Source organism: Mauremys mutica, chromosome 1 (genome assembly GCF_020497125.1).
Source record: "Mauremys mutica isolate MM-2020 ecotype Southern chromosome 1, ASM2049712v1, whole genome shotgun sequence".
NCBI classification, from domain to species: Eukaryota; Metazoa; Chordata; order Testudines; family Geoemydidae; genus Mauremys; species Mauremys mutica.
Window position 1 is genome coordinate 324243946 of NC_059072.1, and position 12963 is coordinate 324256908.

General features: G+C 43.1%; 1 protein-coding gene across 2 annotated transcripts in view; it reads left to right on the forward strand.

Moving 5' to 3' along the window:
• Positions 1 to 12963, forward strand: part of XPO4 (exportin 4) — a 152024-nt gene that overhangs the window by 7827 nt on the left and 131234 nt on the right. The gene's annotated exons all lie outside the window — the stretch shown is intronic.

Sequence of the window (12963 nt, forward strand, 5' to 3'; positions counted from 1 at the left end):
TAGCCTCCTCAGTGCCCTGCACGGGCCCCCTCCCGTCTGCCCCTTCCGAGCTACCCTAGCTGCCCCCCGATGCCTCTATATCCCCCAGAGCAGTTTCCGTGCATAGTTCTCCGGGATACCTTCCCTGCCTCCTTTATATTACCTTGGCTAGTCTGCCGCCGTCCCCTCAATATCTTTTTCCTTTTAGGTAGTTGCCCCTCTAACGCTCTTAGCTTCCCTAGGCTCATTTTTTCCCTTCTGGCCCCTTCAAAGCACAACCCTCCCCACCCAGGAGTCTGCCACTCTCTAAAGTCTCACTAGAGGGGGGGCCCGTACATGCCTTTATTCCCATGTGCTCCAACCCATCTCCAGTAACCAACATTCTCCACTCTACGGGTCCCTTGTTGCCCTTTCCACCCTGGGCGATACTTCTTTGTTGGTCCCCTGTACCCCCCCCCCCCCTCCTGTCACCACCAGTGTTTCCACCACTCCACGGGAAACTAGCAGAGAAATCCCTGCTCCACCACCTATCTCCTCCTCTCTCACTGCTTGCACAAACTTGTGTGTTTGGGGGGGTTACATAAAACAACTATAACTGCCTGTTTCAGCTTTCCCTCCTTGCAGTAATGGGAACTGGGAAACCCCAGGGGTGAATTGCAAACATGTCTTATGAGAGGTGTCTGATTTTAGTAGTGGGTGAAGTGGTCCCTGAACAGTTTGTAATGTGTTCTGTGGTTATAAAGACTGCATAAAGATATGGTGTGTGAGATGTATGGAACGTAAGACCTTATGAGTTGTGATTCTGTCTGCCCTGTTTTGTGAAATCCACTCAGAGTCAAGGGCTTTGTAATGAGCAAACAAAAGTACTCCACTTAAAGTACCAGCAGCACTACAACAAAGCTAGTACTTAGTATTTTGATATTTATATAGTGATGGACTGTATAAAAAATCTCTTAGCATAGAAAGGTCTCAGAATTTAGCATTATGTTACAGCTGAATGTGGTGAACTGGAGCCAGTCTGGTCAAGTAGCACCAGGGGACTGGACCTGGTTCTAACGTAGTTGAGAAGCAGCAATGCCTGAACTAGAACTTGTAGCAATGGCCCAGAGGAGACTTGGGTAAGCAGGGACAGACTGGTCAGAGCATACTTCCTATGTTCTTGAGTGCAAGCTAAGCAGAACATTTACAACTCCTGCACTGCAGCAGGGCCACACAGGAGTTGTGGTGAAGCACTGGAATAGGTTCCCTATAGAGGTGGTGGAATCTCCATCCTTATAGGTTTTTAAGGCTTTGTCGAGCCAGGCCTTGGCTGGGATGATTTAGTTGGGGATTGGTCCTGCTTTAAGCAGGGGGTTGGACTAGATGACCTCCTGAGGTCTCTTCCAATCCTAATCTATGATTCTATGAAAACGTTTTGTGAGCTATTGTCTGGGTTTTGGGTATTTTTTTCTCCAAAGGTGTTTCTGTTACTTCAATTAATGTGGAGTTTGTGAAGAGTAAAAATCCTCAAAGGATTATTAAATATTTATGAAACAAAGCTGGATTAGAACTATGCAGTTATTTAACTGACTTTATTTGTGGTGGTCTGACTTTTTTTTCACCATCACTTAACTGAAAATTGCTTTGGTTTTTGGAATTGAATGTTGTATAATATTGAGTATGTGGAGGAGAAACTTAACTATTTTTTCTAAAACAGAAATAAATGCATACAATCATTAGGTGTTAGACATTTAAACATCATATAAAACTGAGTGCCTTTTGATTTTTTTTCTTCTGTATGAAAAGTTGTACATAAGTATTATTAAAATAGGTTTATGTTTAAAACTATTTATCTGTGAAGATTTTCCTTCAGTGTTATTTTCTGATTGCCATTAAAATTCTGACTTTATTGATAATTTGAATGACTTTGACAATTTGGTGGGAGTTCAGTGGAGCTGAACACAATTTAATTAAGAGTCTGGCTGTAATATTTATACTAAAGTAGTGCCCAGAGGCTGCATGGTATGAGGTATTGTGCACATACTGAGACTGTCTCTACCCCAGTTACAGTAGTTAACAATCTAATCTCTTGTAAATTAAACTAACCTGAATTAAGACCACTTTTAATTCTGAATAAGTGAGTCCACACAGGGATTGAATGTGGTTAAACAAATCTGTTTTAAATTCACACCTTTAGTTAATTTTGGATTACTTTTCTTGAGTGTTCCCTTGAAGTTAAACCCTTAGAACCTAATCCCATAAACTCATATCTTTATGCATGTGAGTAATCCCTTTGAATTACTCATCTGTATAGCTGTTTGAAGCACATGGACTAAAAAAGTTAAACGTGTATTCCCAGACAAAAAACTGCAAATTCCATTAAAATTGCCAAACACAGCTCTTGTCTTTGGAAATGTATAAATATAGCTATTCTGGAATAATTATTCCAGAACAACTCTCCATGTGGGCACTCTGAGGCCTGGTCTACACTGGGGAGGGGAATCGATCTTAGTTATGCAACTTCGGCTACGTGAATAATGTAGCTGAAGTCAACGTACTTAGACTTACCATTGTGTGTTCACTGCGGTGAGTTGACTGTTACCACTCCCCTCTTGATTGCCCTCGCCTCTCGCTGACCTGGAGTACAGGAATCGACGGGAGATTGATAGATGCGATAAATCGACCCCCCCCCCCCCGCTGGATTGATCGCTGCCCACTGATCCGGCGGGTAATGAAGACATACCCTTAGTGTGGAGTAAGTGTGTCCACATGGACTTATTTTGGGACACTCTTATTCCAGAGTGACTGTCCACATGGGGAAATTCAAGAATAACTCTTCTGGAGTAGTTATTTTGGTAAATTTCCTAGTGTAGACAAATCTTAATAGGAAACATTACAAAAAATAAATACCAAGACTTATAGATAAAATATAACAATTAGAAGTATGCAAATAGTAGTAAATTAAGGTAATGTGTATAAAGATTTGAATTATGTTACATCTCATACTCATGCTTGTGAAACTCATGAGTAATATTAGATATTCAACTACCAATCTTAGACTCCCTTTTTTGAGCATATCTGATTATGATGGTAGAAGAGCAATTTAATAATGGAAGTGTATTGTTATTATGTTAGATGTTACAGGCAAGACTGGGGCAGGGGAGAGAGATGATTAGGAGGCTTTTTTTTAGGTGAGTACCATTAACTTTTGCAGCTTAAAAACAAGTCTCTAGTTGCATGTTGGTAGAATATAACCTTCCAAATGTTTAACTGAATTTACACTAGCAAATGTAGTATCTGATTGTCAGTATTGTGTAGTTTCCCTGTGCTAATAATAGTGTAAATGTTAGTGTAGACTGGCTGAGGCACTTTCATATGAAGCTTTCATGAAAGTGGTGGTAAAAATACGTGAGTCCTGTTTATGGTAGTGCTTACACAGATATAGAAAAACGGGCAATATGTTCGCTCTTGAATATACAGCTTTAGTACCTCTGCTGCTTCTCAGCATTTTCAAGATGTAGTAGAATGAAAACTGGTCAGACTATTATCTGTTTTCACTACTGTTACTGGAAACCTTGTGGAAAAGATTTAAACTGACAAGAATTAGGGCCATTTTATTCTGCTGTAGAAGTCTAGGGTAGCAGACAAAAAGGCAGGCACTAAAGTTATTCATGGGGGATTTGGAGGTTGGAGGGAGGGGTAAGTTAGCAGAGACCACCATCACAGCAGTCAGAGGCTCTCTCTAATGCTCCTTTCCCTCTCTAGTAACCAGAGGGTATTTTAGGTGATGGAGGGGAGAATTCAAATTGTTCAGACAACTCTGAGTTGAAAGAGAGGATCCCAAAGCTGGGCCCAGGGACAGCATGATGAAAGGAATCCCAGAAATTGTGGAAGCGCAGTTTGTGTCTCAGCAGGAAATTACTCCTGGTCAGTGAGGTAAATTTTTCAAGTCATTTGCATATAAAGGGAATGATGAATGAGGGCAGGAGTCTGTGTGAATGGATTGTCCACATCCACAGCTTCACATGCATGGAAGAAACAAGAGGAGAGCCATTGCTGGAGGCGGTGTGGGGGGAGAAAGAAAAGGTATTGAAATGTGTGTGAGGAACTAATGAACAGGAGGTGAAACTGGCATTATTAGTGGATATAAGTGGGTGGGACCCTGCAATAAGAGATGAATGGGCAAACAGGGAGGAGATGAGTTATGAACAACCTTGTAGGTGAGGGCAAGAAGGTTGAACTTATCTGCTTCGTAACTTGGGGTTGGTGGTTGGGTAGGTGGCAATGGAGAGATTTAGAAGAGTGTTGTGATGTGTTCAGTGTGTCAGACAAGGAAGATGGTCTTAGCAGCTATATTTTATATGGATTAGAAGGGGGTGATATGGATGTCAAAGACATTGAGGTATTCATAATGGGAGATTTATGTGCTGAAATTAGTATTTTAAGTATCTTTTGACTTTATTCTTTAAAAAGTGGAAGTTAAATCCTATTGAAGAAAATAGAAAGGAGCATAAACTTCGGCAAGTGAAGTGTAAAAATATAATTAGGAAGGCCAAAAAGAATTTAAAGAACAGCTAGCCAGAGACTCAAAAAGTAATAGCAAAAATTTTAAGTACATCAGAAGCAGGACGCCTGCAAAACAACCAGTGGGCCCACTGGACAATTGAGATGCTAAAGGGGCACTCAAGGATGATAAAACCATTGCAAATAATTCATTTAGTTTCTCTGCATCGGTCTTCACTGTTGAGGATGTGAGGGAGATTCCCAAACCTGAGCCATTCTTTTTAGGTGACAAATCTGAGGAATTGTCCCAGACTGAGATATCATTAGAGGAGGTTTTGGAACAAATTGATAAACTAAACCAGTGGTCCCCAACGTGGTGCCTACGGGTGCCATGGTGCCCGCCGGGGCATTTATGTGTGCCCGCCTAGTGCCCAGCAGGGGAGAGAGGCCGCAGCTCCGCGCCTGCCAGGGACAGAGAACTCCAGGGCTGCAGGCTGCGGGCGCTGGTGTTCTCTCTCCCTGGCAGACGCGGGGCTGCGGCTTCTCTCCGGCTTCTCTGGAGCTGCAGGCTGCAAGCGCCAGTGTTCTCTGTCCCCGGCAGGCACCGGGCCACGGCTTCTCTCCAGCTTCGAAGCTGTGGCCCGGCCTCTGCCGGGGACAGAGAACTCTGGGGCTGCGGGCGCCAATGTCCTTGGTCCCTGGCAGGCGCGGGGCCGCGGCTTAAGCTGGAGAGAAACCATGGCCCCACGCCTGCCGGGGACAGAGAACTCCGGGGCTGCAGACTGCGGGTGCCAGTGTTCTCGGTCCCTGGCAGGCACGGGGCCCCAGCTTAAGCTGGAGAGAGATCGCGGCCCCGCACCTGCCGGGGACAGAGAACTCTGGGGCTGCAGGCTTCATTCTATGTTAAAGTAAGAATAATAAATATATTTGGAGCAGCAGTTCAACAATGTTTAACTTTTTAAAAATAAATAAGATGAAAACTGTTTATGATATTTATTTTGTAAAAACTCCTTAATTTTTCTTACAGGCAGATAAAAAAGAGCAAATTCACATGGTAAGGTGAAAGAGTAATTGCCGAATAATTTAATTAATACCTTTTACATGTAAAATTACCCTTTTTATCTTATGGATTCATATATTATGTATATTGAATATGATTTTCATATTATTTAATGTACAAATACAAAATAAGCCTTGAAAAATTGTTGGCGCCTGCCACACTCTTCTGAAAATATGAATGTGCTACTGGCCACAAAAAGGTTGGGGACCACTGAACTAAACAGTCATAAGTTACCAGGACCAGATGGCATTCACCCAAGAGTTCTGAAGGAACTCAAATGTGAAATTGCAGAACTACTAACTGTGGTATGTAACATCATTTAAACCAGCTTCTGTACGAGATGACTGGAGGATAGCCAATGTGACACTAATTTTTTAAAAAGGCTCCAGAGGCGATCCTTGCAATTACAGCCTGATTTCAGTACCAGGCAAACTGGTTGAAACTATAATAAAGAACAGAATTATTAGACACATAGATGACCATGATTTACTAGAATTCTTTGAGGGGGTCAACAAGCATGTGGACAAGGGTGATCCAGTTGATACAGTGTAGTTAGATTTTCAAAAATCCTTTGGTGAGGGAACTTGTCAAAGGCTCTTAAGCAAAGTAAGCAGTCATGGGATAAGAGGGACAGTCCTCTAATGGATTGGTAACTGGTTAAAAGTTAGGAAACAAATTGTAGGAATAAATGGTCCATTTTGAGAATGGGGAGAGGTAAATAGTGGTGTCCCCCAAGGGTCTGTACTGGGATCAGTATTATGCAACATATTCATAAATGATCTGGAAAAAGGAATAAACAGTGAGGTGGCAAAATTTGCAGATGATACAAAACTACTCAAGATAGTGAAGACCAAAGTAGGCTGCGAAGAGTAACAAAGGGATCTCACTAAACTGGGTGAGTGGGCAACAAAATGGCAGATGAAATTCAATGTTGATAAATGCAAAGTAATGCACATTAGAAAACATAACCCCAACTATAAATATAAAATGATGGGGGCTAACTTAGCTGTTACCTCTCAAAAAAGAGATCTTGGAGTCATTGTGGATAGTTATCTGAAAACATCCACTCCATGTGCAGTGGCAGTTAAAAAAAGCGAACAGAATGTTGGGAATCATTAAGAAAAGGGATAGACGATAAGACAGAAAATATCATATCGCCTCTATATAAATCTATGGTACGCCCACATCTTGAATACTGCGTGAAGATGTGGTCACCCCATCTCAAAAAAGATATATTGGAATTGGAAAAGATTCAGAAAAAGGCAATAAAAATGATCATGGGTATGGAACAGCTTCCATGTGAGGAGAGATTAATCAGACTGGAACTTTTCAGCTTGGAAAAGATGACGACTAAAGGGGGATATGATAGCGGCGTATAAAATCATTACTGGTTTGGAGAAAATAAATAAGGAAGTGTTATTTACTCCTTCTCATAAAACAAGAATTAGGGGTCACCAAATGAAATTAATAGGCAGCAGGTTTAAAACAAATAAAAGGAAGTATTTCTTCACACAACTCACAGTCAACCTGTGGAACTCCTTGCCAGAAAATGTTGTGAAGGCCAAGACTATAACGGGGTTCAAAAAAGAACTAGATAAATTCATGGAGGATTGGTCCATCAATGGCTATTATCCAGGATGGGCAGGGATGGTGTCCCTAGTCTCTGTTTGCTAGAAATTGAGCATGGGCGACGGGGTGGATCACTTGATGATTACCTGTTCTGTTCATTCCCTCTGGGGCACCTGGCATTGGCCACTGTCGGAAGATAAGATACTGGGCTAAATGGACCTTTGATTTGACGCAGTATGGCCATTCTTGTGTTCATATTTAAATACCGTGTTTCTTGCAGGGCAGAGTTTAGACATTCTGATAAGTTTGTTAATATTTATACTTATACATTCTCTCAAGAAAGATCTACAAACTGTAAAGAAATTCAAATAGTTTAGTAGATTACAGTAATCTCTCTACTTTTTAAATGTTTTTTTAAAAATTAGCATTCTTGATATTTATTTCAGAAGGGTAGCCGTGTTAGAGTGTATCTGCAAAAACAATGAAGAGTCCTTGTGGCACCTTAGAGACTAACAATTTTATTTGGGCATAACCTTTTGTAGGCTTGGGTTATAGCCCATGAAAGCTTGTGCCCAAATAAATTTTAGTCTATAAGGTGCCACAAGGACTCCTTGATATTTATTGTTACTTTAAGTTAATGAAGTTTTTTTTCGGTGGGGATTTCCTTTTTTTCTTTGATTTGTTTTAAATTAACATAAGGAATATTAAGAGTATTAATTAGGCATCTGCACTACTTAAGAGCTCCTCATGAACTCCTGCAAACACTGACCGGCATCCCATAAAAAATTAATGAGATCCCAGTCTTTTCTCTTGCTAAGTTCCTCTTTCTGTCCCAACATATTAAAATAAATCTGGCTGCCCTTATATCAATAAACTCTATTCTGATGGTCCTTTTAAACCAGGGGTGGGCAAACTATGGCCCGCGGGCCGGATCAGGCCCCTCAGGGCTTTGGATCCGACCCATGGGATTGCCCCCTGTGGCACTGTGGGCCCGGCACTGCTCTCAGAAGCACCCCTCCTGCACCCCAAATCCCTGCCCTGAGCCCCCTCGTATACCCCACACCCCTCCTGCACCCCAACCCCCTGCCCTGAGCTCCCTGCTGCACCCTGCATGCCTGTGCATCTCAATCCCCTGCCCTGAGCCCCCTGCTGCAGTCCGCATCCCTCCTGCACTCCAACCCCGTGCCCTGAGCCCCCTCATACACCCCGCACCCCTGCTCTTCCCCAATCCCTTGCCCTGAGCCCCTTCCTGCACACCGCACCCCCTCCCACACCACGCACCCCAGCCCTGCATGGAATGTCCCATCCAGATGTGGCCCTTGGCCCAAAAAGTTTGCCCACGCCTGTTTTAAACAGTGTCTTTGTTCAAGGGATATAGCATGGAAGCTCATCAGTCTTTGGTATAAGTTGCAGTATCAGTACTCAGACATGATTACAGCTTGAAAAGTCAGAAGGCTAAAGAGAATTTAGGATCAGTGTTCACTTTTGTGTCCATCAATGCTCATACTTTTGTGTCCATTGTATGCATAAGCTATGTTCTGAAATATTTTCATCATATAAAGTATGCACAGTTTTTGTTATTTATATTGTGGTAGTACCCAAAGACCACATTGTGCTAGGTGCTGCACGAGTATGTAGGAAGACATTCCCTGCTCCAAAGAGTTCAAAAGCTAAAATTCTATGATGCTTTTTAGGGTATAGTTTAAAGGTATATAACAACTTATATGATTAAAAGACTACATAACTAGCATACACCAAAAGCTTGATGAACTGAATTGACCCTGATCCTTCTTCCCTTCCAGATGGTACAGGCCTCCCCATGTAAATGTATATGTTGTGTTCTGGATCTACACTCTTCCCCCTCCCAGCCCATGTGCTTGAGTGCTGATCATTAATTGACATTGGTCAAGCACTAACTTCATTAATTGTCTATGAGGATCTGAGAAGCAATACATATTCTGGGTCACCTGGGATGGAACATAAACCTGATTCTTCTGGGAGAGAGATGTGTGGGAGAATGGGGACTGCTTGTAAGTGGCAGTTCATAACAGTGGAAGAGCAGCTTTGCTATAGTTAAGTTCAGATTCACTGTTCAGTGAGTAGATGACTTTTCTAAACGGTCTAAAATCCAGATGCTGACGAAGGTTGTCTTGAAAATTATTATACTGTGTGGTGGTGGCCTGGGTAGCATATGTGAACCAAATTTGGGATTATTTGAGCAAGGTGTTCTCCAAATAAAGCCCTTCTAAAAATCCTATCAGATTCCTTTGGTACTTATGATGCTTTTTTGCCCACACATGGGGCTCAAACTATTCCTCTAATCCTCCTGAAATTTATATCACCTGCTCAGGATTTATCTCAGCTACGGCGCGGCACCCACTATCCCTCTGGAGAAGCAATATTTCAAAAATTATTGAGGGTAAAGTTGGGAACTCCAGCATGGATTGACTCAAACTGATGCACCAAAGAGAATTAAATAATTACGTACAGTAAAAGTAAGACTGTTGCAAACCAGGAGGTTTGCAGGCAGCCTGACATTGAGCCACCTGTTTACTTTAAAGTGACATGCTACAGTCATTGAACTTGAGGAGCATACATGCTGTAAGTTCAAGTTCTACCTTTGGCAGATTTTTGAGAATGTGTTGTGCACATTACTTGCTTTTTACATGGATTCTACAGCATCTCCTTTTGAAAGTTTTGCCCTGAGACAAAGCTGTTTAAAACTGTTCTAAAATCCACATACATACTCCAGTTTTATGTAGAGGTATTATCAAGAAAAAATAGTATTAATTAAATAGAGGGAAGATGGAAAAACTCTTGTGAGCCGTTAGGATAATGAAATCATGACTCCTGCTCCTCAACCTTTCCCTGAATAACGGTACTCTGTGATCGAAGAAAAGCAAGTAACTGAGTCATTTTGTCTAGTGGTTCCTGATATGTTCCCTACTTAGCAAGAGCTGTTCAAAATGTTTTCAGGTTCTTACTACTTACAATATTTCTAGGGGAAATCTACAACTCTGTCCTTCAAGAAATTTATAGCATGGACTGCCATTGCCATCAGTTATTGGGTGGTACAGTTTAGAAATATTCAAAAGCTATCGCGTTACAAAAGCTTTAGTACCTCTTCTTAGAGACAGTAAGCTATTGCTTCCTCAGAAACTGTTTGGAGTGACACACACTGAGCAATTTACTCGGTGGTTTAAGGGAACGATTGCTGTCCCTAGAACCCTTCCTGAGTTTCTGGGGTGTGCTCGACCCCCTCTGTGCCCCAGGCCCCGCTCCACCCCTTCCCCCCAAGACCCAACCCTGCCTCTTCCTGCCCTGCCCCGTTCCGCCCCCTCCCCTGCCCTCACTCTGCCTCTGCCCTGCCTCTTCCTGTTCCTTTCTGCCCTCGCTTCTCTCCCTCCCATCCAGCACCTCCTGCACACAGCTGAACAGGGGGCTCAGGGCAGTGGGTCGGGGTGCAGGAGGAGTGCGGGGTAGGGCAGGGGGTTGGGGTGCAGGAGGAGTGTGGCAGGGGGCTCAGGGCAGGGGGCTCGGCTGCAGGACGGGTTTGGTGTACCCCCGCGCCACTCTGGGAAGTGGCCGGAACCTGGGGAAGGAGGGGCGCAGGGGGTGTGTGTGACTGTTGCTTCAGGCACCACCCCCAGCAGCTCTCATTGGCCGCAGTTCCCCATTCCTGGCCAATGGGAGCTGCTGGGGGCGGTGCCTGAAGCAACAGCCACACACACCCCTGCGCCCCTCCTTCCCCGGGTTCCGGCCGCTTCCTGGAGCGGCGCGGGGGCAGGGAGGCAGGGAGCCTGCCCTGCCCCTGGTGCAGGTCGGGCCGGAGCCGCTCTGGGTAAACAGTGGGGAAGGGCGGGGGGGGGGCGCGAGGAGCTCGCGGGCCGCAGAAAATAACCCTGTGGGCCGTGTGTTTGAGACCCCTGCTCTGAAAGTTGCAATACAGAAGCTCTACCTGTTCTGGGTCTTGCAATTATTATTATTGCTTATTTGTATTGCTGTAGGGTATAGAGGCTTCAGTTGGGGATCTTGGCTGGATTGTGCTAGACACTGAACGTGCACATAATGAAGAGGTTGTGCCTGCCCAAAAGAGTGTATAATTGGTGATTCTCAGACTGTGATCCATGAGCCACTGGTGGCTTGCAGAGAACTCGCCCTGGAGAGGTAGCTGGTCACATGGTGTCATCTTGTTTCCAGTTGTTGAATCACATTAAGACAGCTAAAAGGCATTAAATATGTTTTCTAATATTAGTTTAACATGAACATGTAAGTAGCTGCAGGTCATGAATAGGAAGGAAGATGGTCCTTGAGATTGCTTTTATTTGTGATGTACAGTACAAAAAGTTGGAAACCGCTGCAGTAATGAATTTCACAGCTAAGGGCCCCTTACTGAAAATACTCTACCTTGGGTGTGTTTGAATCTGGGTTCAGTCAGCTTTATCTTTCCTGTCTAATTCAGCTACCATGCTGGGTCTGGAGTAAGAGGTGGCCTCTCAGATACCTACGCTCTAGTGTTCAAAGATGTGGAGCAGAATCTTGAAATACATCTGATGTGGAATAATATTGGGGACAAAAGTTTGGTGTGAATTTTAAGAGTCTAAGGGAGAGTGTACACATGGAGTTAGTAAATTCCTGAATAACTCTGTGTGGATAAGCCCTTATCATATAATTTACTTTTCACCATTTATGTTTTTTACTATTTCATTGTCCAAGTTGAGAGGAAATACAAAACTAACTAGTCAACTTTACTTTCAGATTCTCATACTAGCAGTATACAGCAGTGTTTCAGTTGCAGGGGTTGCCAATTTGACTTTTTAAAGTTTCCATTGGAATCTCTAAAAATTATTGAAAAGTTTGTTGGCTGTAAGTTTATAAAAATATTTTAAATAAAAATTCTAAACCTACACTGAATGTGTCACTTGAATCTTAGGCCCGCAACACTTCGTATTTTGATACAAAAACTGTAGCTATGTATGTACATCTGCAGTGGCGTACACTGTGTGTGGGCTGTCTGAATCTGGTTCAACATTGACAAGTTAAAGTAGTGAATATTGTCTTCCATGGAGTGGATGGAATCTGGACTGCAGGTGTTCTAATAGTACTTGCCAAGAGGCTGGCAAAAGAAGTACACCTCTACCTCGATATAACGCGACCCGATATAACATGAATTCGGATATAACGCGGTAAAGCAGTGCTCCGGGGGAGCGGGGCTGCGCACTCTGGTGGATCAAAGCAAGTTTGATATTACGCGGTTTCACCTATAACGCGGTAAGATTTTTTGGCTCCCAAGGACAGCGTTATATCGAGGTAGAGGTGTATCTAAAGAAACTGGTGCAATTTTAGCTTGTTCTGCTCTATGGACGCTTGCCCAGCAGTATTATGCACTGATGATCTGGACAGAAAATCAGAGATTCATAAAATTGGGGAATGTGAGGAGACTGACAGTTAAGGTCAGAGTAGCTACACTGGTGATCCTGTGGTAGTATGTATTATTTTTATAGCACTAAACTTGGTGTTCTTGACTTCTGTGCTAATAAATATACTGTAGAACCTCAGAGTTCCCAACACCAGAGTTACCAACTGACTGGTCAACCGCACACCTCATTTGAAACTTTAAGTCCGCAATCAGGCAGCAGCGGAGACACAAAAAAGCAAATACAGTACAGTACTGTGTTAAATGTAAACTAGTAAAAAAAGGGAGGTTTTTTACAAAAAGATTTGACAAGGTAAGGAAACGGTTTCTGTGCTTGTTTCACTTAAATTAAGATGGTTAAAAGCAGAATTTTTCTTCTGCATCTAATGTAGAGTTGAATCAGGCAGAGCAGGGACATGAACCTGGGTGTCTCACATGCCAGGCCAGTGTCCTAACC